Source organism: Schistocerca piceifrons, chromosome 10 (assembly GCF_021461385.2).
Source record: "Schistocerca piceifrons isolate TAMUIC-IGC-003096 chromosome 10, iqSchPice1.1, whole genome shotgun sequence".
Classification (NCBI taxonomy): domain Eukaryota; kingdom Metazoa; phylum Arthropoda; class Insecta; order Orthoptera; family Acrididae; genus Schistocerca; species Schistocerca piceifrons.
The window spans coordinates 124810732-124836643 of record NC_060147.1 but is presented as its reverse complement, the minus strand read 5'-3'; the positions used below and the strand labels follow the sequence as shown (position 1 = coordinate 124836643).

Here is a 25912-nt window from a genome sequence, read left to right as displayed (position 1 = left end):
GACCCATCTTGCACATATTTTGCGGTACTTCAGCTTGTTACAGATAATGTCATGAACTGTACCAGTTCTAACTTGAACCTTATCAACTACCATTTCCACAGTCACACGGCGGTCGGCACGAATAATGTCATTCGAGCTGTCTAAGGCGCCGCAGTCATGGACTGTGCGGCTGGTCCCGGCGGAGGTTCGAGTCCTCCCAGGGGCATGGGTGTGTGTGTTTGTCCATAGGATAATTTAGGTTAAGTAGTGTGTAAGCTTAGGGTCTGATGACCTTAGAAGTTAAGTCCCATAAGATTTCACACACATTTGAACATCAGTAATGTCATTAATTCGACTTTCAAGTGAGGGAGTTGAAACTGCAACTCGTCTGCTGGAACGGTGTTCGCCAGTCACTGAGTCGCAAACATTTTTGAACTGCTCTACCCACTTGCAAAAATTTGCACAACCTTCACCATAAACTTTAGACATTCTACAGTATATATTCACTGGTTTCTCGCCTTCTGCAAGTAAAAAACGAATAACAGAACGTTATTCAACTAATGTTGACGTTTCAAGTGGACTCGCCAACTTGAAATGTAGTTTAGAGGTTATAAACAAAACATTATTGATACATCAGCTGATCAGGGCGCATCCCAGTGATGCCAACTTAAAACTATAAAAGTACCAAACTGTACTAACAGTTTTCTCCCCAGATCAAGTTCTCTCTTTAATTATTGAATGACCCTAGTATTATTGCTTTATCACCGTGAACGGCCGCAGCTGCTGTAGCACAAGTACTGGTAGTATGTTTACTGTTTCATAATCACTTTAATTTACTCACACTGCCACTTCAGAGTCGCAGATTATTTTGGTACTGTTTATCACATCAAAATCGTTATTTCTTAAGTAACTATCATGTAAAAAAGATACAGTATTTGTGAAACGCTGGCCTGATGTAAGACGGGGTCTGATGGCCTTAATTAGGTCGATTTAAGTGAGTAAATAAGTAACTACAGCCAGTTCCCTTCTATGAGCAGACTCAAAGAGACATCAGTTCATGGTCATGACAGCTTTGTGTGTGCTGGACATGGGGGCTATAGGCTGTGTTCAGCCTTCTGGTCTTTGAGGTCGTCTGGCGGGAAGAAATTACTTAAAATCTAAACCTCACTTTCTTGATTAACAAGAAACTGAGTCGTGGCACTGCCTGGGTATGTATTTATTCCAATTCTATCAGTCCATCTTCTCCTCCTCCCTCTCTGTTCACCTCATCCCTTTCCCTGCCCATTTCTCTCTCTCTCTCTCTCTCTCTCTCTCTCTCTCTCTCTCTCTCTCTCTATCTCTCTCTCTCTCTCTCTCTCTCTCTCTCTCTCCCCTCCCTCCCTCCCTCCCTTCTCCATCTCCCTCTGTCCAACTTCTCCTCCACACTCTGTATATCTCCACTTCTTCACTGCCTCTGTTCATATGCTCCTCCCCTCCATCTGTCCATGTCCACTTTCTCCTCTTCTCTGTCCAACTTTTCCTCTTCCTTTATTAATATCCTCCTCTCTCTCTCTCATTATCCATCTCCTCTCCGCTTTCTGTCCATCTCTTCCTCTCCTCTTCCTCTGTTCAGCTCATCTCCTCTGTCCATCTCCTCCTTCCACCACCTCCTCCTCTTCCCTTTCTGTGCCTATTTCCCTCTCTACCTCCCTCTGTCCAACTTCTCCTCTCTCTCACCTTCCCTTCCTCTGTTCATATCCTCCTCCTCCTCCTCTCTCTGTCCTCCTCTTCTACATCCATCTCCTCCTCTTCCCCTTCCTGTATTCGTATTGTCTCCTTCTTCTCCTCATCCATGTCCTCCCGCTTTTCTGTACACCTCTTTCTCTTCCTTTCCTCCGTTAATATCCTCTCCTTCCACTTCTCTCTACCTACCTCCTCTTCTTCCCATTCTCTGTCCATTTCCTTCTCCCTTTGATCACCTCTTCCTCCCCCAAATTCCATGTTATCACCCCCACCCAAGTAGGAGATTACTGCATCTTATCCCCACTATTTGGAGCAAGTGTGCTAAAAATCGATCAACAGGTTTAGGAAGAGCTATTTAACAGCAGCCCAGCCCCCATATGCACATGATAGCATGTCTGTCACAGCAGACCTAGTGACTCGCGCCATATTGGCGAAGTCTGGCAGTGAGGCCTGACGCAATTATATAAGTAGTGGGAGGCTCTGAAAAATCGAGCATGACGTTTTACTATTCGCCGGACGTAAAGGAACTACGTAATCCGTGCAGTCGCAATCCAACCGCCGGCTGCGGAAGGGCCAGTTCACGCTTGCCGTCGCGTCACGTCACAACTTTCCACAACGCATTTCAGATGGCAGCATTAGCGACCTTTACACGGGCGCACGTGACTCTTCGCGCCCGCCGGCCATCAGCAACTTCAGCAAAACCGTAGCGTGCCGTGTCGAGTGGCAGGCGGGCCGTTCCGCGAATAGCCATACCCCGTACGTGGCACGTTGCGTTTCGGCAGTTCCGACTGTCCTGCGTGGCGCGTTGTCAGGTCAGCTCGCTGCAAGTGCAGGATGCGAATGCTACTGCTGGAATGTACGTAGCAGCCACAGCAAGCTTAGAGAAATCAAAGCACTGTCTTTGGGTAAAACAATACACACACTGTTACAGTTATTTGCCTTTAATTTGCGAACTGGGCTATAATTTCCCCACCGGCCGGTGTGGCCGAGCGGTTCTAGGCGCTACAGTCTGGAACCGCGTGACCGCTAAGGTCGCAGGTTCGAATCCTGCCTCGGGCATGGATGTGTGTGATGTCCTTAGGTTAGGTTTAAGTAGTTCTAGGGGACTGATGACCTCAGAACTTAAGTCCCATAGTGCTCAGAGCCATCTGAACCATCTATAATTTCCCGGGTGATTGTAGAAACTACATTTACAATTAATAAAATGCTCCAGACTATTACGCCGTGGTCGAATGGATTTCGCCTTAAAACCCAACGCGCCGGTGAAATCGATTGCCTTCCTGCCATTCATTAAGGACGTCACTGACTCCATAGGAAAAAATATTGAAAAAGCGGAACATCGCGGTAATTTATACACCTACACGCAAGATACAAGGTCACCTAAAATTGGCCAACGATGCTCGCCAGCTGCTGGAAAAAAAAAAGCTGGAATTTATAGGATCCGTGTAGTTCTGGGGTACTACAATGATAAGGGACAAAAAGCGACTAGAAGGGAACGAGGACAATTGCAGAATGGGGGAGATTGACAGATCAGCTGTTGCGGAACATACTCTGCATCCGAGAGACCACCCCATTCATTTCGATGGAACTCAAATAATGGCAGCGACAAGCGGATACCATGAAAGGTCATAAAGGGAAGCCATAAAGATTGTAGAAAACCCCCAGGAATTTCTGTAAGGAGGAGATGGGCGTGAAACTGAATATCTGGATTGCGGTACTGAAAAAGGTATCTTCCACCATGGGATGACAGCAATAGCGGACGACAGCGCTCGACAGTGGCATTCAAAACACGTGACGTCACCCCACTCCGCGGAAGATCGCGGAAGGAGAATTTTGCTGCAGATTCAAATGGCTCTGAGCACTATGGGACTTAACATCTGTGGTCATCAGTCCCCTAGAACTTAGAACTACTTAAACCTAACTAACCTAAGGACATCACACCCATCCATGCCCGAGGCAGGATTCGAACCTGCGACCGTAGCAGTCGCGCGGTTCCGGACTGCGCGCCTAGAACCGCTAGACCACCGAGGCCGGCTTTGCTGCAGACAATAGGGAGCCAGGGTGTGAATCGGACACTCAAACAGGCTACGATCCGCCATGAAAATGTCCTCCGCAGCTGAGGACGTTTAACGTTAGGTTTTAAGGTGAAAGCCATTCGACCACGGCATAATAGCGCGGCTTATTTTAATGGCTGTTGACATTTTCGGCCGTGAAAGTATACATTTTAAACTACTTCACTGTGGAAAGGAATGGCATCAGATAGTGTTTTCAGACGAATGGAGGTTCTGTTTATTTGAAAATGATGGCCGCATTTTGGTTCGCCGCAGACGGGGGGAGTGGCATCACAGTGACTGCATTCGCACAAGGCATACGGCGCCAATTCAGGGCCTTATGGTATGGGGTGGTACAGGGTACATCCGCAAATTACAGCTGGTGCGTGTCCAGGGCACTGTGACCAGTGGAGACCAACGTGAATGACATCCTGCGACCCGTAGCCAAACCCTCACTGCACAACATCCCAGGCGCCATTTTTCAGCAAGGCAATGCACGACCACATGTTGCAGCACGAACACGGGTATTCTTGGTGTCACACGATGTCAGTCTATTGCCCTGCTCCACCAGATCACCAGACTTGTCACCAATCAAAAACTTGTGGTATTTGGTGAATCGATAGCTGCAGCGCTGTGATCCAATGCCAAGCAACACAAATGAACTTTGAAACCAGGCGAATGCAACGTGGTGGCTGTAGCACAGGACGCCATTCGCGCCCTAACGCGTCGACGCCATCACGCTTGCAACAAGTTATGAGGGCCCACGGCGGACCACGTACCTACTAGGCAACAGGACACATGCTGAACCGGAGTGACTGAAACACTGATCATTTCTGCAGAACACACCAATGTACATCTGTGAAGATAAACGTCCTATCTCTAGTGGTTCAAGATCTTCTGTTTTTTTTGAACGTGAGTGTTTTTAACCCAATCTTCTGTTAGTCCAATTCCTCCTCGCCCTCTCTCTTTGCCCATGACCTGCTTTCTCCTCTCTCCCTCTCTGTCCACTTTCTCTATCCACCTCTCTGTCCACTTCATCTGCCCCTCTCTTCGTTCATTTCCTCCTTCCCGCTCCCTGCATCTAGTTGCTCCCATCCTGCTTCTGTCCATCTCCTCTCCCTCCCTTCTCTCACCTCGAGCCTTGTTTATTACTATTACTATTTCCGGGTCTGTAGTTGCATTCTAATCGTATCCATAACCAGGAATACAACTTTTCTGTGAAAACCCTCATTGGAGTATCGTGTAAGAGTTTGAAGCTAACTGGTCAAGAATCTTTTAGATTCTTAGTGATAATGTTTCTCTTTATATATTAGGTATATTTCTATACACGCATCAAATAAAGTTTTGCATCACCTCGGTTCCGAGAGTACCGTAACCTGTACAGGAAATTGGAACAGAGATGGTTCCCGGGTTCGATTCCCGGCGGGGTCAGGGATTTTCTCTGCCTCGTAATGACTGGATGTTGTCCTTAGGTTAGTTAGATTTAAGTAGTTCTAAGTTCTAGGGGACTGATGACCATAGATGTTAAGTCCCATAGTGCTCAGAGCCATTTGAACCATTTTTTGGAACAGGGATCAACACAAACATCATTTCCGCCCTTTATATTGCTCATGAAAACCACCCATTGCAGCGAGATCTTCAGAGCTGGTGGTCCAGATTGCTGTACACAAGCCGGCCGAAGTGGCCGTGTGGTTAAAGGCGCTGCAGTCTGGAACCGCAAGACCGCTACGGTCGCAGGTTCGAATCCTGCCTCGGGCATGGTTGTTTGTGATGTCCTTAGGTTAGTTAGGTATAACTAGTTCTAAGTTCTAGGGGACTAATGACCTCAGCAGTTGAGTCCCATAGTGCTCAGAGCCATTTTTTGCTGTACACACATGTATCTCTAATACCCAGCAGCAGGTCCTCTTGCATTGTTGCATGCCTGTATTCCTCGTGGCATACTATCCACAAGCTCATCAAAGCACTGTTGGTCTAGATAGTCCCACTCCTCAACGGTGATTCGGCGCCGATCCCTGGGAGTGGTTGGTGGGTCACGTCGTCTATAAACAGCGCTTTTCAAACTATCCCAGTCATGTTCCATAGGGTTCATGTCTGGAGAACATGCTGGCCACTCTAATCGAGCGATGTCGTTATCCTGAAGGAAGTCATTCACAAGATGTGCACGATGGTGGCGCGAATTGTCGTCCATGAAGACGAATGCCTCGCCAATGTGCTGCCGATATGGTTGCACTATCGGACGCAGGATGGCTTTCTCGTACCGTACAGCCGTCACGGCGCCTTCCATGACCACCAGCGACGTACGTCGGCCCAACCTAATGCCACTCCAAAAAGGCAGGGAACCTCCACCTTGCTGTCTAAGGCGTTCAGCCTGTCCGGGTTGTTTCCAAACACTTCTCCGACGATCATCTGCTTGAAGGCGTATGCGACACTCATCGGTGAAGAGAACGTGATGCCAATCCTCAGCAGTACATTCGACATGTTGTTGGGCCCATCTGTACCGAGCTGCATGGCGTCGTGGTTGCAAAGATGGAGGTCGCCATGGACGTCGCGGGTGAAGTTGCGCATCATGCAGCCTATTTGGCACAGTTTGAGTCGTAACACGGCGTCCTGTGGCTGCACGAAAATCATGCTGCTTGAGCGAGGCGTATCATTGGCAGTTCCTGTCTCACTGTATCTCTTCCACGTCTGAACAACGTCGCTTTGGGTCACTCCGAGACGCCTGGGCACTTCCCTTGTTGAGAGCCGTTCCTAGCACAAAGTAACAGTGAGGACGCGAACGAACCGCGCTATTGATCGTCTAGGCATGTTTGAACTACAGACAACGCGATCCGTGTACCTCCTTCCTGGTGGAATGACTGGAACTGATCGGCTGTCGGACCCCCTCCGTCTAATAGGCGCTACTCATGCATGGTTGTTTACATCTTGGGGCGGATTGAGTGACATTTCTGAACAGTCAATGTCTATATTCAGGACTTCTGGGAACCGGGGTGATACAAAAGTTTTTTTGATGTGTGTGTGTTATATACGTTGCTCCAAAAGGCATATAAAATCACGCTCGTATTCGAATGCAACGTTGTGTCAAAATTACAAAGGAATCGGTGGAGAACTTTGGGAGATTTTGATTTTGAACAAACTAATATTTACTGTTTTATTTACGTAGATATAAATGTTCGTTTGTTCACAATCTTAAAGCTTCGAAAGTTCTCCACCGATTCATTTGTAGTTTTGACACAACGTTGCATTCGAATACGCGCGTGTTTCTGTATACCAGCTGGAGAGGTGTATGGTTTATCGATACATACCGTAAAATTGATTTATGTGTGTGTGTGTGTGTGTGTGTGTGTGTGTGTGTGTGTGTGTGTGTGTGTGTATGTGTGTGTCTGCGTGTGTTCCATGTCTCCTCCTAAACCACTGGACCGATTTCAGCCAAACTTGGTACACAAACGAGAATATGTTTCTGTCAGGCGACAATTTTGTAGGGGTAAGAACCACCTTTCTATCAAAAGGTGGAGTGGGGCTGGGAGGTGGAGGGGGGAACAAGCGTTGCCCGCGACGCGTCAATTCCAAGGCTTTACCCTCCAGTATTTGAGAATGACAACACTTAGCGACTTGCAAACAAACTTCTCGCACAATTGCAAACCTGTACGACATTTTTTACTCGGCGACAATTCCTACAAAGGGATGAAAGGGCAAATGATTATGACTTACTTCTTTTCTGCTGTTCATGCAGTAAAAGCAACGCATGAGGTATGACGTGCTAATTTATTACTTCTTTACAATTAACTGTATTTGTGACTCATCTTACAGACTGTATGCACATATACCACTGAATGTAAGTGCAAAAAGCCGGCCAGTGTTACCGAGCGGTTCTAGGCGCTTAAGTTTGGAACCGCGCGACCGCTACGGTCCCAGGTTCGAATCCTGCCTCGGGCATGGATGTGTGTGATGTCCTTAGGTTAGTTAGGTCTAACCAATTCTGAGGTCTAGGGGACTGATGACCTCAGATGTTAAGTCCCATAGTGCTCAGAGCCATTTGAACAATTTGAGCCACTTTTTAAGTGCAAAATTGTATCGTCGTAAACAATGAGATGCGTGAAAAACTGCAGCATCATGCACGACGTTTAAATTCATTACTTGTTTGGTGCTGGATCTATTTGCAATAAATTTCTCAAACAGTCCACATACGTAACTCGTTGTACAACACAGAGTTCAGGAGACGTGGCATCATAAATATTAAGCACAACTCCAGACATGGTACAAGCATCGACGGACATATACAAATAAATACCTGCAACGGCCTCGGCCTTGTCGCAGTGGATACACCGGTTCCAGTGAGAACACCGAAGTTAAGCGTTGTCGGCCGTGGTCGGCACTTGGATGGGTGACCATCCAGGCCGCCATGCGCTGTTGCCATTTTTCGGGGTGCACTCAGCTTCGTGGTGCCAATTGAGGAGCTACTCCACCGAATAGTAGCGGCTTCGGTCAAGAAGAGCGGTGTGCTGACCACACGCCCCTCCTATCCGCATCCTCCACTGAGGATGACACGGCGGTGGGATGGTCCCGATGGGCCACTCGTGGCCTTAAGACGGCTCCAGTAGGTATATAAAAACACGCGCGTTTTCGAATGCAACGTTGTGTCAAAATTTCAAAGCAGTTGGAGAAGAACTTTGGGAGATTAAAATTTCGAACAAACGGATATTTACATTGTTATTTGTACAGATGACGGAGAGAAAAGCTGTAGAGGAAGACCGAGATTTGAATACACACAGCAAATAGTTGAAGATGTAGTCTGCAAATGATACTCTGAGATGAAAAAGTTGGCGCAGGAGAAGAATTCGTCGCCGCATCAAACTAGTCAGAAGAATGAAAAATAGAAAAAGATAAATAAAAAGTATCATACATTAAAAGCAGTAGATCATTAAGAGGTAGGAAATAAATTGCAGTCTGGCAATAGTGACGAAGAGCAATTTCTTAGCATCTAATATAAATTTCAGTGTTGGTAAATAACTCAAATACTCGCACTGTATTCATCCCGTGTTTGAGAACAAGGGCACTTAGCTTCTTCCAAGAAACTTTTCACGCAACTTCAAGTAAGCTTTTGCTTACAACGGAGCGCGACGTATTACCAAGACTACACTTGTACAGTGTTTGATAGTGAGAACACTTAATGACTTCCAACAAACTATGAACATATTTTCAAACCTTCTACATACTTTTCCTCGCTCACCTGCTCAGCGTCAAATATGTAAGACATTCGCTCGTTTGTAAAGCAATCAGAAGTTTAAAGCTGTTTCACACATGGGAGTTTTATAGTCTGAAGAAATAGATCTCATTCAGGTAATACAGGGTGCTCAAGAAACGCTGTGATAAACTTCGAGGGCTCGTTGAGGGTATCTTGCGGAGGAAATCTGGAAACGTGATCGGAGTTACAGGTGGCGGCCCCTGCCGCTAGGCCAACCCTCTGGCACCAAACGTGACTCTGTGCGCTGACGGACCGTAGGCGTAAAGTGTCGCATTGTTGTTTGTGATTCAGTCATCTCAGCTCATTGGCACGATCGCCAGTGGAGAAGGCGTAGCTAGGTCCAGCACAGACAGGCATTGTCTCCTATGATTACGTTGCTCTGTTGCCTCAATGGATGATGGATTCGGACATGGGTTTCCATCTGCAGTTATTTGTCTCCTGGATGCTTCGAAAATCTCCAGCTCAGTATAGAGGTGAAAAATAAACTGCAGATGGAAATCCGCCTCCGAAACTGTCATCCACCGAGTCAACAGAACATCGCAGTCATAGGAGACAAGGCCTTTCTACGCAGTAGCTAGCTCCGTCCTCCCCACTGGAGATCGCGGCAACCAGTCGCGATCACCGAACGACAAGCAACGTTGTTAGACGTTTCCCCTACGGGCCATGGGTGTACAGAGTCACGTTTTCTGCCGAATGGCAGGCGCCGGCCCCTATGACTCTGGCATCGTTGGATGACGTTTGCAGACACGGGTTTCCTGTCCCCAGTTTGTTCCTCAAGGCATCCTCTACAATCCCTTTAAGTTAGTCGCAAACTTTCTGGGTCACCCTGTGTACCTCGACAACTCGGACGCTTCTGTTCTCTGCTCTTCTTGTGTCCACTGTGTCCTCGGATCACTTCCAGTCAGGCCTGTCTTCGAAATCCCTTGCTCAGATGAAGTCCTCTGCTTGATACTAGTAGACTCCCACTGTCAACGAACGCTGTCATCGCTTGTCCTACTCTACTTACCGCGTTCTGCTTATTTCATTCGTCACCCTGCATTTTGCTTGTGAAGTGGCAGAACTCCGTCATTTAATCAACCATGATGTCCATGATTATATAAATTCTTCGCCAGTTCCATTTCCACAGCTGTTTAATATTTCTATACCAATTACACCTGTACGTCAGTTTCACTTTTCAGTAATGTAGTTACTGAACATTTTAATTCCCATGCACCTACAATTTTTATTCCGTTTTTGTACGTTTCTGAGCCGGCCGGTGTGGCCGAGCGGTTCTAGGTGTATCAGTCTGGAACCGTGCGACCGCTACGGTCGGAGGTTCGAATCCTGCGTCGGGCATGGATGTGTGTGATTTAGTTAGGTTTAAGTAGTTCTAAGTTCTACGGGACTGATGACCTCAGATGTTAAGTCCCATTTTTTTTTTTTTTTTTTTTTTTTTGGTTCGTTTCTACGATTTACAGTGTGAACAGTAAGCGCAAAACACTGCATCACTGCAGTACGCCTTTTCTAATTCAAAACGTCTCTTAGTTTCCCATTCGTATGCCCCCTTTCCCCCTTTAGTTCTGGGACATATTGTATATTACAGATCTTTCCCACTGATGTATGAGGTTTTGAAACATCTAGCATTTTTTTTCATTGTCAAATGTTATGAAACCGTCTCTCTATTTTTTTTAAGTTGTGCCTTCAGTTTCCAACTGTAGCGTCAGGATTATCTGCCTAGTGAAACCAAAGTGATCACCATCTAAGAGATCCTCTTTTCAGGCGTTAAATAAAAAATATGATGTACAGGCGTTGGTTAGAAATGTGCAAAAGTGACAAGTGCAACACATTACCGTGTCTAATGCGGTTTAGAAAATCCGTCAGCGTCCAAAAGAACTTTCAGTCGTCTCGGAATGGATAAATACATGCCGTATACATATTTTTAAGGGAATATTATAGCCACTCTTCCTGCGCAATAGTTCCATGTTCAGGTAACGATGACCCTTCACTCCAAAGTACCGCTCAGACTTACATCACACTGAATGTAGACAGAAACTATTACGGATTTTTGTAGTATTAACGGTATGTTAAACGTCCATGCATGCAGATCATGTAAATCTACTCTGACATTTTGTACAAATTATGATCCAGAGCGTATGATAATGAAGGCTTAGCTACAAAGAGAGACTGGATACAAGGATTTAGAATTTTCTGTGTTAAAAGGGCGCAATGGCCTCCTTTGTGCTCCAGCAGGGGTATTTTCCCGCTGATCTAGTAATGGAGGGAAGGGTAGAGGGTAAAAGTTGTAGAGAGCAGACATGGTTTTCATACAGCAGGTAAAGAGGATTAATGGATGTAAAGGGTGACGATTATTGAACTTTATGAAAAGAAACAAAATTAGTTATAAAATGCGGCGTGCACACACTTTTTTCAAAACGTAAACGTCACTACAGATATTCGGATATGGGTTATGACATGTTCGATATGCTCGCCATCATTGGTGATGATGTGACGCACACGAATAGCGAAATTCTGCGTGATCCGCTGAAGTGTCGGAACATCGATGCTGCCGATGACCTTCTGAATGGCTGTTTTCAGCTCACCAGTGGTTTTTGGGGTTGTTGCTGTACACCTTGTCTTTAATATAGCCCCAGAAAAAGGAGTCGCATGTGTTCAGATCCGGAGAATACGGCGGCCAATCGAGGCCGACGCCAGTGGCCTCTGGGTACCCCATACCCATAATGTGGTCCCCCCCCCCCCCCAAAAAAAAATGCTCCTCAAGCACATTAAAGAGTCTCCTGCTTTGATAAAAATATTATGATTCCCTGGGAGATCCTGGCCTCTTCCTAATACCTCCACTGATTTGTTACAGCTTCTAAAGCCCCAGTATTTCGCTCCAAAATTCTGGTAACTGAGAAAACAACAAATTTCGCCACATGATTAAAAAGGGAGAACTGATAGAGGTACTCAAGGTACCCTCCGCCACACACCGTCAGGTGGCATGCGGAGTATGGATGTAGATGTAGATGTAGATGGGATCGAGCTCCGTCTTGCATGAACCACATCTTGTCGACATTAGGATCACTTTGGATAATGGGAATGAAATCATTTTCCAAAACCGCCACGTACTATTCGGTAGTCACTGTGCCATCAAGGAATATGTGACTGGACATCGGACACCACACAGTCACCCGATGAGGGTGAAGACGCGGAATGTGGGTTCTCAGTCCCCCTAATGCGCCAATTATATTTGTTGAGGAAGCCATCCAAATGAAGATGGCGTAGGGAAACGCTAAAACTGGTAGCCAAATAAAATAAGTTTGGAAAATAGATGGCTGAAAGGTGTTTGATTTGACATCCTGTGTCGAACAGCCGAGTTCCGCAACCGTCTCTAAAAAACTGGACATACACAGACATTCAAATGAAAGTGGGCTTCGTCGCTATACCAAACCACTGTAGGGGGACGCGAAATTGAAGCGTCACCCATCCACCAGTGTCAGCCCAGTTTGCAGGTGAATATAAGTTTCATTTAGTGTTTTGTTTATGTATTTTGTAATATTTGTAATGTTTGTGAATTATCTAAAGTTTGTATTTATGTTTATGTGTCATGTACGGAGAGGGCGGCGCAACGAACGGAGACAGCATCTTCACTGCCGGGACCAGAGAGAAAATTGCTGCCCACTATACGTCGCGGGTCGACAGCCAATGAGCAACAGAAGATCCTGAAACCGAGTTGTTGCGTCGTGCTTCTAAAAACTGAAAAAATAAGAATTTGTAATGTTTCTACAACAATGACGTCATAGAAAGTTTAATCATGTTGTAAATGTTCAGTCCTATCTTGTCAAGCCTCATGTTCACGTCTATATGTAGTATATATGAAGATAATAAACTAGTGTATACTACAAAAGTTTAAATACGTGTTCCGACAGTTTATTTATGAAGAATTATATTAAGGAAGAAGTATTACTGATTTATTTGACAAGATTATTAATTTTTGACAACGTTCATCGCGAGTTTGAGTCTTAAAAGTTTATTCAATGTGGTTTTAATATTTATTAAAGCAGATAACTTGCATTAATATAATTTCTGAGAAGAAACAAACGACATTTAAATTGAAAAAAGTTTGCGCAAATCAATTGGACAGAGTGACGTAATTATGCGCATACGACTCAAATGATGATGTTTTAATTAGAGTTTCGTTCAAGAACCATTCAAAGACAACTTTGAAGTTTTCTGTAACTGACGTAGGTGAAGAAGTCTGCACATGGTCATATCTCAAAAGAAAATCATTTATACAAAACTTACGTCGTTACACTACACCCCGCACACACATACTAATTCCTATCATGCCCCGTGGCAACTCGTGCAGTTCGAACGTCGTAAAGCAAACCGTTCAATTGTTATGACCAATTTACTTAACATAATTCAGGAATTGTCACCCTGTACGTTGCGGTAGTTATTTAGACATGAAGAGTCTTGCACATTATACCCCTCTCCGGACAGAAGACGACAAAAAGCATAACAGATGTTGCCGTGTTCCGTGTCTCGGTCATCTGCAATTAAGTGAGACCAGCACGTAAGTGCGTTTTTTCTCGAAAGTCAGAACGCAATGGGCCGCTGCCCCTGCCAGCAGATTACCCGCGGCGCACGTCGCCGGCGACTTGTTGCCCGGTCCAGCTGGGCCGGCGCTATAGCGGAGTGGTGGGCGGGCGTGGTGGGGGTAAGAAGGTGGGGAGGCCGGCCGCGGTGGTGGGGGGGCGGCCCGGCGCCGGCTATATAAGCGGCGCCGCGACGCCGCCTGCGGACAGACGCCGCTCGCCCGCCACAGCCACAGCAGCGACTCCGCAGCCCGACCGACCCTCTGCTACTTCCGCTACTGCCCGTCAGTCGCCCGTCAGATCGCAAAGGTAGGAACCCGCTCCGCTCTCTCGCTGTCAAGCCCGACAACCCTCTCTGGCGGGACACGTCTTTCCTCCTAACACCTGCACCGATTCATTATTGCTTTTAAAATTTCAATAATTTTCCTCAAAATTGTTGTAACTGTCGAAAAATGAACAGGTCTATAAAAATATGATTTCCTGGGAGATCTTAATCTCTTCCTAACGCCTGCACTGATTAATTACAGCTTCTAAAACTTCAATATTTCGCCTCAAAATTCTTGTAACTGAGAAAAAACAAATTTCGTCACATCATTAAAAAATTATTTCTCAGGAGATTTTTTAAAAATTATTCAGCCACGATATGCAAAATAGCTCCTCCCTGCCCCACATCACCCTCTAATATTTCAAAATTGTAACATTTCTTGAAGGTGGTATTAGACAGTTTGCAGGTATCGAAGAAACTTCGTCATATACTCACACTGCAGCAATGTATTTCCTTTTTTTGTTTTTGACATCCTAGTCAGTCAGTTTTAACACTGCCCACAGGTAATCTGTACCAAATGAAACCACCATTATAAAAACTATTTTGCAACATGTTATGGCTAGGTAGCATTCAACAGCCATTAAGTAAATGAAAAAAAAAACGAATTTTAAACATGAGCTGCTTTTATTTGAACCTTAGTATCTACCAGTCTTGGTCGAGGACCATCCTCACAGCATTCAAGGCGTAAACAGATTGGATGAATATATTAATCATTTCCTTTCTTGGCTGATACAAAATCCAAAATGTCATGAGAGGTATAAGAAAAGAACACGACATGTTCCAACAGCTAACTGATGATACACCTCCAGTAAGCTTTTGTGGAACATATTGTGCTCTTTTCTTATACCTGTTATGACATTTTGGATTTTTTATCAACCAGGAAAGGAAATGATGAATGTAAATCACCTAATACGTTTTCGCCTTGTATCCTGTGAAGATGGTCTACCGAAACCAGCATATATTAAGGTTCAAATAAAAACAACCGAAGGCTAAAGTGCGTTTTTCCGCGTTATTCGACACTCAATCGATACAAATTCATGTTTATACTTTCATAAAATGTAATTATCTGAGCATCATACATGCATTAAATGAAACTTAGTATGTTATCTAGTTAATTACTTGTAAGTATAATCAGAACATTGCTTTAATGCAGTATTTTATAACAACAGATTTGCTTTCAGCTTTTGGTATGGTAGTTTCATTCCGCACAGGTAACTTGGAGATGATCTTGAAACTGTACCAAATCGTTTGTTAAAATAAGGAATCATGAAAGTTGTGTAACCATATAAAGCTTCACAGATTTGATAGTTGATTGGAGATATTAAAACAATGTTTTTACCAAACGGTATTACTCAAATGGGCCACAATTTCGAACACTATAAATACTCGAAAGAGTTCGTGGTACAAAAGAAATCATATATTTTTCTATCTACGAAACTGTGTGCTGCCCATAGAGAGTATAGGTAATGTAATTTAGCACACGGCGCCTTTCACAGCGTAATTTTTCACAGAAGTTATACTAACGAACAAAATAGAAGGCTGAAATCTACGGCCACAGAGTTATTTTATTTCCACTTTATTGTAAACACACCCTACCAGCATATGAAGTACGCTGTGGTGACACATTTTTGGTCTGATCTTTAACGAAGTATATTATCTGTTAGAGAAGTATTTACTGTTAACACAGACAAGAGTTATATCTTTCTGCTCCAATTTTCATGCATTATATAGTGCTATTAAAAGCTATAACATTCTTAAAGACCATTCAAAAGCCAAGATCGCACAAAAATTTCTTTATTTAAGACCCCCAGTTTCAACAGTCACTGCTTTCAATGTAATGACTGTTGAAAGCGGTTGTCTTAAATAAGGAATTTGATATGTAATCTTAGCTTTTGAATGGGTTTTAACAACTAAAACAGATCGCCCTTCAATAAACAGCAATATCTGCGTCATCATACCTGTGGATAAAAAGTCGGATTTTGCTTATTATCATTTGCCAAATTCAACTAGATATATCTTGAAAATATTGGGGATCCTATGGTTACTTCATTCTGTTCAGCTTGAAGGATCCTCATACACTTTCACTTTGAAGGGGCTACAACGTGCGTTACAGATGTATTGTGAATACCTGTAATAATTGAAATTTTTCCAAGAAAAGAGCACTGTAATTCTGCAACTGTCGCATTGTTCCCAGTAATCGATGTGAAAGTGATTTCTTGTAATCCGTGCAAAACTATGTGGCTCTTTCGGAAAACTGGACAATAAAAGTCATAACTCTGAAGATGATTACATCAAAAATTTTACTTGAACAACAACGTTATCTACTCATATGGACTATCTTCCAAGTTTAACACATTATTTAATTTCTACTTCGAGACGCACTTTCGATTCCGTTATCATCATGTGTTGACGTGCGAAGTGGGAGAACTCACTTTACGCTGGTGATAGGCGAGGCGAGTATACTGCTGTGTAGCACAGGGTTGCCTACAATGCTAGGGGCCAGAAGAATTGTTAATTAACATCGTCGTGCTTATACGACAAATCCTTTGTAATCATATTCCAGATATTGATCTGCCTGTTAGTATATTTTCCATTTTCGTTATCGAATGACAGATTAAATTTCATTATTTCAATATGAAGTTGCGCTTCACTAGACGTAACAAAAGATGTACTACGTAAAGTCGACGGGAAATACTGAACACTCACAAGTCTCTAGAGGTAAATGGTAGTTAATTGAACTTTCTGGATGATAAGAGGCTGTTTGTATGATTTCCCTTCGTTTTTTTATGATTCAGAACGTTTCTGACGTCCTGTCGCATTATTATTGTCGCGACTGTAGTATTCTCAGGGCCGCCGTATATTATTACCTACAGGCATATCGCTGTTGGAGTAGCAAATTGATTACCATTAACAAGAGTTTCCACCATTACTGATTCTAGAACAATTCCGATACGAACCTAGAAAATTTCACCAATGCTGAGTTCAAAATGTCTATCATCCAGACAGGTAAAGACATGATTGAAACATTCCAGTAAGAATTCGTGTTACGGCTATGACAGATAAATCTAAGGGATTCCTCAAGTTTGTAACTAAGTCCATTTTGTGTAAATGAGATGCTCTTCAGTTTTATCATTCTGATCCACATACCTCACCAGGCTCACTTTCTGATACATATATGCCCCACCAGTGTACCTATCTATTGGTTTTGTCGTCTCTCCAGTTTCCCAAGTTAACTTTCCACTCCCTTCGCCTATCAAAACACTTTTTTTGGAATCAGTTGCCAATGGAACGTTCTGAACAGTGATATTGTGTAGTTGTAGTAATGTTCGTCTCAAAAGTGAATTTTGTGCAGATTTACAGGAAATATAATTGGAACACACAGAACTGATTTCGGCTTTAAATTCATTTCAGCACGCATGCAGATTGCAGTATTGTGTAGGTTAACAATTCATTTTGTAGTTCCTCCCTGAAGAACTATTTTAAAATGTCGTCATTAGTTTGCCTATGATGTAAATTTAAGATTTTTGGATCACAAAATATTTGTCTATTTTTAAAAATTTTATAATTTGTGTAACTCATAAGTGTGATTTTACAGCAGACTGAAACGCAGATAACATTTCACCAATTTTTAAACAGAATGATGGACCACATAAGCTTCCATCCTAGAGTTAAAGGCTAATATGCAGAAACAATTACATTCATAAAAGTTATTGATTAGCATAAAAAAGTTTTCTAATAAGATTTCTACTGTTAATTAGCAGAACTGAATTCAATTAATTGTCAGTCATCTTCAGTTGTTGTTTATGAAATGCTGGACATGCATTAGAAAAATCGAAAGTCATAACTCACATTCTACGTTAAGCGCTACTGCAAAAAGTTCTTTGCACTTGTAAGTAAGATTGAGTGTAATTTCTGAAATACTATTGACAGGCAAATAGTTTTACGTAAATTGCCTTCAAATGTTTGCTGATTAATTGAAAAATGAGGTTTCAATAAATAATTGAAATAAAAGAAACTGTTTTCAGTTTTTCTCTGTCATTTAGTGAAGGCGGTCTTACGTTTTTCGTTTCTATTGTTCAGTTTTGTTGATCGATAAATCGTAGCTTAACAACAAAGAAACGTCTGGAGTACGAAATACTGCCAATATTTCATAAAGCAAAAACTATCAAAAGTTTTTGGGTAGTTTGGTTTTTATAACATATACCTATGATTATACAGCTAACTGTGTGAAGAAATAGATGCTTCCGAAATTTTAAACCTAGCAGTGAGTGACGACTGTGTTGTACTAGATCAGTTTGAACTAAATGCATAGAAGGATTCCATTATCATATTTATCTGCAGTCAGAGTTTCTATGGTATAGTTTGGTTGCTAAATTGCCACTGCCTAACGACATAAACGATAATTCCCAAAATGCCTCACATTTTCTACAAGTAATATTTCCCAAATTATGATTTCAAAGTTGAAAGTTGATGAAGTACTATTTCCCACATCCATGCTTGTCCTTGCTTTTACAAAGCCCATTTTCTTTTATATTTCCTGAAGCACAGTCCGGTCAAAATATGTATGATCGTTTAACGCTAGTCTGATGCCAAGGTACTAAGTAACATTTTTTGGCAAGGTACAATTTCTTCCACGCTAACTTAACTTCGTTTCATGAATACAATGAATAAATCTAAAATCATGCATTCTAAATTTACAACTAGAAAGAAATTACCCAAAGCGTAATATGTATCAATATTTCATTTACATCTACATCTACATACATACTCCGCAATCCACCATACGGTGCGTGACGGAGGGTACCTCGTACCACAACTAGCATTTTCTCTCCCTGTTCCACCCCAAACAGAACGAGGGAAAAATGACTGCCCATAAGCCTCTGTACGAGCCCTAATCTCTGTTATCTTATCTTTGTGGTCTTCCCGCAAAATATAAGTTGGCGGCAGTAAAACTGTATTGCAGTCAGCCTCGAATGCTGGTTCTCTAAATTTCCTCAGTTGCGATTCATGAAAAGAACGCCTCATTTCCTCCAGAGACTCCCAGCCGAGTTCCCGAAGCATATCCGTAACACTCGCATGATGATTAAACCTACCAGTAACAAATCTAGCAGCCCAGCTCTCAATTGCTTCTATGTCTTCCCTCAATCCGACCTGATAGGGATCCCAAACGCTCGAGCAGTAGTCAAGAATAGGTCGTATTTAGTGTTTTATAAGCGGTCTCCTTTACAGATGAACCACATCTTCCCAAACTTCTACCAATGAACCGAAGACGACTATCCACCTTCCCCACAACTGCCATTACATGCTTGTCCCACTTCATATCGCTGTGCAATGTTACGCCCAAATATTTAATCGACGTGACTGTGTCAAGCGATACACTACTAATGGAGTATTCAAACATTACGGGATTGTTTTTCCTATTCATCTGCGTTAATTTACGTTTATCTATATTTAGAGCTAGCTGCCATTCTCTACACCAGTCACAAATCCTGTCCAAGTCATCTTCTATCCTCCTTCAGTCACTCAACGACAACACCTTCCCGTACACCACAGCATCATCAGCAAACAGCCGCACATTGCTATCCACCCTATCCAAAAGATCATTTATGTAGATAGAAAAGAACAGCGGACCTACCACACTTCCCTGAGGCACTCCAGATGATACCCTCACCTCCGATGAACACTCACCATCGAGGACAACGTACTGGGTTCTATTACTTAAGAAGTCTTCGATCCACTCACATATTTGGGAACCAATCCCATATGCTCGTACCTTAGTTAGGAGTCTGCAGTGGGGCACCGAGTCAAACGCTTTCCGGAAGTCAAGGAATATGGCATCCGTCTCATACCCTTCCTCCATGGTTCGCAAGATATCATGTGAAAAAGGGTGAGTTGCGTTTCGCAGGAGCGATGCTTTCTAAAGCCGTGCTGATGCATGGACAGCAACTTCTCTGTCTCAAGGAAATTCATTATATTCGAACTGACGTAAAGGATATTGGTCTGTAATTTTGAGGATCTGTTCTTCTACCCTACTTATATACAGGCGTCACCTGCGCTTTTTTCCAGTCGCTCGGGACTTTACGTTGGGCAAGAGATTCGCAATAAATGCAAACTAAGTAGGGAGCCAATGCAATAGAGTACTCTCTGTAAAACCGAATTGGAATCCCATCAGGACCTGGCGATTTATTTATTTTCAACCCATTCAGCTGCTTCACAACCCCAGGGATGTCTATCTCTATGTCCTCCATATGGGAATCTGTACGAGACTCAAACGGCGGTATGTTTGTACGATCCTCCAGCGTGAAAGATTTCTCAAATGCTAAATTTAAAATTTCAGCTTTCGTTTTGCTGCCTTCCGTTGCCAGGCCAGACTGATCAGTGAGTGAGTGGATGGAAGCCTTCGACCCGCTTACCGATTTTACGAAAGACCAGAATTTCCTTGGGTTTTCAGCAAGATCTTTTGCTAAGATATGACGGTGGTAGTGGTTGAATGCTTCGCGCATCGCTGTTTTTACAGCACCTCGAATGCCTATAAACTTTTGCCTGTCCTCATTCTCCCGATCTTTCTTGTACCGCGAGTGCAACTCTCTTTGCTTCCTGAGCATTCTCCGCATTGCGCTGTTAAACCACGGCGGGTCTTTTCCGTCCGTAACCCACTTTTTCGGCACATACTTCTCCAATGCGTGATTTACAATGTGTTCAAAATTTGCCCATAATTCTTCTACGTCCATCGTACCGGAAGTAAATGGAGTCGATTCATTTACTAAGTGGGATGCTAACAACTGCAAAGAGTAATTTTGTTTTTCTTATTTCGTAGCTTCTGTTTGTTATATAATAGAACCTGTAGACTATGAGATTTGCTTTTAATAAAGTACTTGCAAAATTTTTCGTCAGTCCATGCCTAAGTTCTAATTTATGAAACTTTATTTTCTATTTTTTTACAGAGCAAATAGAGTCTCATCGTGTTGGATTCCATTTCAACTGTTGTGCCTAGCGACTAATTTTGACTGGCTTCCTTCCTTTTTTGAAGTAGTCTCACATATCTTCATTCAAATTTCGAAACGGGGACGTTGTAGCTTAATTTTCCTTTTTTTTTTCTTTCACCAAACCTCAAACTCTCAACAGGTCATTTTCAATATGGACATTTCATGGTAGATTTCCACTACAATTTATACTCTACCCTCTGGTCTGACGAAGTTTTCTCTCTTTTATACTGCCATAACAAAATTCTCATTTTTTAAATATCGTCCTTGATATTTCGCTTTCGCTACAGATCCTGTGTCGCCCTCTGGTTTCATATAATGAGAACTGATTCAACTCGCAATTACGTTAGAATATTTATAATATGATTTCCGTTCACAGAATGCAGGAATATTTCATGCGGAGGGAAAATTGCGTTTCTTTCCGTGTTCTTAGAAGTTACAGACACGACAGCTGTCGGCAAGAAATTTTCAAAACACAAAAGGTAATAGCTAAGCGCATCAAAGAAATACAATCAGTTACCACAAACTATATCAACAAAAGAGGGCAGAAATCTTGAGTTGTACGCTTAAAGAGTTCATTTACGCACGAATACAGTCGTACAATACAGCCTTTTGACCACTATATAAAACCCTGAGATGACTGGTGTCGAAAATATCAGCCTGATTTTGAAAATGTGTTAAGATTCTGTAACGAAAAAGAAGTGGCAGAATTGCTATAGGTTTCATACTGAGTGCACTGTTCCAAACAGAGCTTCAATTAATGGCGACATTTTTTCACTCTGATAGGCCAAAAAGTCATGTCTGTAATCCTACTTATGAGAAGGACAAGGGAACGCAGCGTCAGCGACACCTCATGAAAAATGTTCTGCGTTGAAGTGTAGCTATACTAGCTAATTAGAAAGAAATTAAGTCAATTCATAAAAAGAAGTTGTCTTCAGACATAAAAGAAACTCTGGGTGTGCCACGACGGAAAGTTAGAGGTTCATTACTTTTCACAATACACTGGGTATCCCTCAAATGTTACAACAGACTCTGAGGCTTCTAGAGGGCATCTCGAGAAATTAACTGAGTGTAGGGACCTGTATCCAGAAATGCTACAGAGTGTCGAAGTTATAGGCACCATCACCTGTAACTAGGCCAAACCTCCGGCAGAAAACGTGACTTTGTATGCTGACGGACCATAGGCGGAACGTCTCGCAATGTTGTTTGTTACTCAGTAACCGCGACTGATTGAAACGATCACCAATGGAGAAGACAGGGCTGGCTGTAGCATATATAGGGCTTGGCTCCTTTGAATGTGATGCTCTGTTGAGCTGGTGGATGACGGTATTGGACATTTGTTTAGATCTGGATTTTATTTTTCACATGTATACCGACAAACATTATAGATTTTACGAGGTTACAGGAGAAAAATAAACTCTACGTGGCAACTCGTGTCCAAAACCGTCATCCACCACTCTACAGCGGAGTGTGCTCTGATATGAAACTGCAGAGTGAAAATCTTATTCTGGAAACATCCCCCAGGCTGTGGCTAAGCCATGTCTCCGCAATACCCTTTCTTTCAGGAGTGCTAGTTCTGCAAGGTTCGCAGGAGAGCTTCTGTAAAGTTTGGAAGGTAGGAGTCGAGGTACTGGCAGAAGTAAGGCTGTGAGGTGCTTGGGTAGTTCAGTTGGTAGAGCACTTGCCCGCGAAAGGCAAAGGTCCCGAGTTCGAGTCTCGGTCCGGCACACAGTTTTAATCTGCCAGTAAGTTTCATATTAGCGCACACTCCGCTGCAGAGTGAAAATCTCATTGTAGACACTTGTTGCAAGGAGTGGCAATTGACTCTCGTCATAAACAAATGGAAATTATTACATGTAAATAGGCATAAATACCTATCAGTGCTCGGTTACAGGATTGCAGAACAATTTCTGGAAGCTGGAAGCTGTTACTTACATAAAATGTCTACTAGTACACATACGGAGCGATTTGTAATGGTACGACTGCATAAAACTAGTCACAGGAAAGGCAGGTGCCAGACTGAGATTCATTGGAAGAATCCTCAAGGAGTGCAGTGCAGCAACAAAGAAAGTGGCTTAGAAAACACTTGTTCGATCAGTACGTGAATACTGTTCGTCAGTCTGGGATCCGTACCAGATAGGACATAGAGAAGATCCAAAGAAGAGCAGCACATTTCGTTAGAGGTTCCATTTAGTAAGCTTGTAACCATCAAGGATATGATAAGCCATTTCCTGTGGCAGACGCTGCAGGTGAGGCTTTCTGCATCACAGTATGGTCCACTGATAAATTTCCAAGTGTGTTGGTTCCTAGAACAGTCAACCAATATCTTGAAACTTCCTGGCAGATTAAAACTGTGTGCCCGACCGAGACTCGAACTCGGGACCTTTGCCTTTCGCGGGCAAGTGCTCTACCATCTGAGCTACCGAAGCACGACTCACGCCCGGTACTCACAGCTTTACTTCTGCCAGTACCTCGTCTCCTACCTTCCAAACTTTACAGAAGCTCTCCTGCGAACCTTGCAGAACTAGCACTCCTGAAAGAAAGGATATTGCGGAGACATGGCTTAGCCACAGCCTGAGTACCGGGCGTGAGTCGTGCTTCGGTAGCTCAGATGGTAGAGCACTTGCCCGCGAAAGGCAAAGGTCCCGAGTTCGAGTCTCGGTCGGGCACACAGTTTTAATCTGCCAGGAAGTTTCATATCAGCGCACACTCCGCTGCAGAGTGAAAATCTCATTCTGGAACCAATATCTTGCTTACTCCTACTTACATCTCGTGAAAAGACCACGAAGATAAAATCAGAGAGATTCAGGGCCGCACAGAGACTTATCTTCCCACAAACCATACGCCAGTGGAACAAGAAAAAGTGGTGACACTGGTGCACCAAGTGCCCTCCGCCACACAACGTAAGGTGGCTCGTGAGGTACAGACGTGGATGTACCTGCACGTATAAGAAATGGAAAGATCACATAGACAAGTCACAGAAAAAGCAGGTGGCCGATATTGGTTCATTGGCTGAATCCTAGGGAAATTAAGTCAGTGTAGAAAGGAAATTGAGAAAATTGTTTACATTCACTACTGTGACACATCTCGTAAGGCTACTAATATGTGCAGGACCTGTACAAAATAGGCTGCGTGGCGTAGCCGCGCCGGCTAGGGCGGAGGTTCGATTCCTCCCTCGAGCATGGGTGCGTGTGTCTTGTGCTTAGCGCAAGTTAGTTCAAGTTAGATTAAGTAGTGAGTAAGTCTTGGGACCGATGACCTCAGCAGTTTGGTCCCACAGGAACTTACCACAAATTTGCAAAATTCTTCCAAAATAGGCCTAACAGGGGCTACTAAATAATACAGAAAAGAGCAGCATCAAAGGAGACAGGACCACATACAGGTTCCTGTGTATCGTTCCACGTCTGCAGACTCAGAGGAAGGCCACTGTAGCCGTGGCCGAAACTTTGGTGTCCCCAGTGTAGTCTTTTTTTCTTACATTAAGACGGGGTACGATACCGAGAAAATTTTTATGCCAACTGACTCTCTGACTGTGGCCGGGTAAGCCTATGCAATTATATGGAGACAGATTCGTTCGATTCATGTGAGAAGGTCGTGGTTATGCTGGAAAACCTAAACTTAAGACACGAAGAGCTGCGAACAAAACTTACGAATTCAACTGAGTGATCTATAAATACACTACATCGTCGTACAGAAAATATTAGATGAGTTATAGCATACATGGAGACATTCGAGCAGTGATTCCTCCATACGCGAATGGATCGGGAAAAAAAGACGCTAATAAACTGTGAAACTTCCCCTTTGAATGTAAAGAAGGACTGTGCTGGTGAACTTCTACGTTATTGGATACTGAAACAGCTGATTGTGAGTAAAATTGAACGTACTCAGACAGTTTTCTCTTTAGTTATTCTGATCATTTCTAAATCGACACACAATATTTTAGCGCAAATCAATCTGACTTTTAATACTCCCTACAAAAGAATAGCCCTGCCTAACAATAACCTATACCTTTCATGAATCACTTGCCTCACCAAAATCTTCGTTACTCGAACTACTGCAATACAGTAAGCGCCAATACTGTCAGCTAAATAAAAGATTCTAACTACTGAAGGCACTAACAAACAATATATTTACCTTAATAATGATAAAACGTTATATATATATATATATATATATATATATATATATATATATATATATATATATATCCATTTTGACAAATTTCCTTTTTCTGACGGACACACGTCCAGATCGTCCGCTCATAGTAACCTCTCAAAACTCTGCCATCACTCTCTCCACATCCACCACTGCTGGCGACTCACCTCCAACTGCCCAAAGCTACGGGCTGTTCACATCCAACTGCCCAACACTACAATAGCGAATAATCCAACAATGAGTCCAACCAGCCACAGACTGCAAACAGCGCAGTCAGTGATTTTCATACAGAGCGCTACGTGGCGTTACCAACATAAAAACCTGAACAGCCTACTTACAACTGTACAGGGGGAAATACCCTCCAGGCGCTTCACAATGGTTTGCAGAGATTGGGTGCTGAAGACGATTATCCATCGTTTCCCACTTACTCACTTGTATCGCGCTATGCTTGACGTTCTTAACAACGGTTCGCTGCAGAATTCTAAGTTCGAATCTAACGAATTTCGAAATGTATTCGCCAGCTGCGAATTGTTTGACGTCAGAAATATTTCTGTCCATAAATCAGCTCTGCTTTAGACAGAATTGCTCATTTCACACTCCAGCTTGCCCCTTTTCTCACATGATATCCTGCGAACCACGGATGAATGGCAACAGACAGATTCCGTGTTCCTAGGTTTTCAGAAGGTGGATGACAGGGTGGCCCACTGCCAACTGTTAGCGAAGGTCGGAGCGTGTCGAATAGCTTCCCAGGCGCGTGAGTGGCTCGAAGCCTTCATAGGTAATACAACACAGTGCCTTGTCGTAGAAGGGGAGTGTTCATCAGAGACAAGGATATCGTCAGGAAAACCGCAAGGAACTGTGTGATAGGACCGCTATTATTT

General features: G+C 43.3%; 1 protein-coding gene across 1 annotated transcript in view; it reads left to right on the top strand.

The window, feature by feature from the left end:
- Positions 1 to 13779: 13779 nt before the first annotated feature.
- Positions 13780 to 25912, top strand: part of LOC124719000 (neuropeptide F) — a 619663-nt gene continuing 607530 nt past the window's right edge. The window contains exon 1 of the mRNA XM_047244670.1: positions 13780 to 13877. The gene's annotated coding sequence lies outside the window, so the exon portion shown is untranslated. The remainder of the gene's footprint in view (positions 13878 to 25912) is intronic.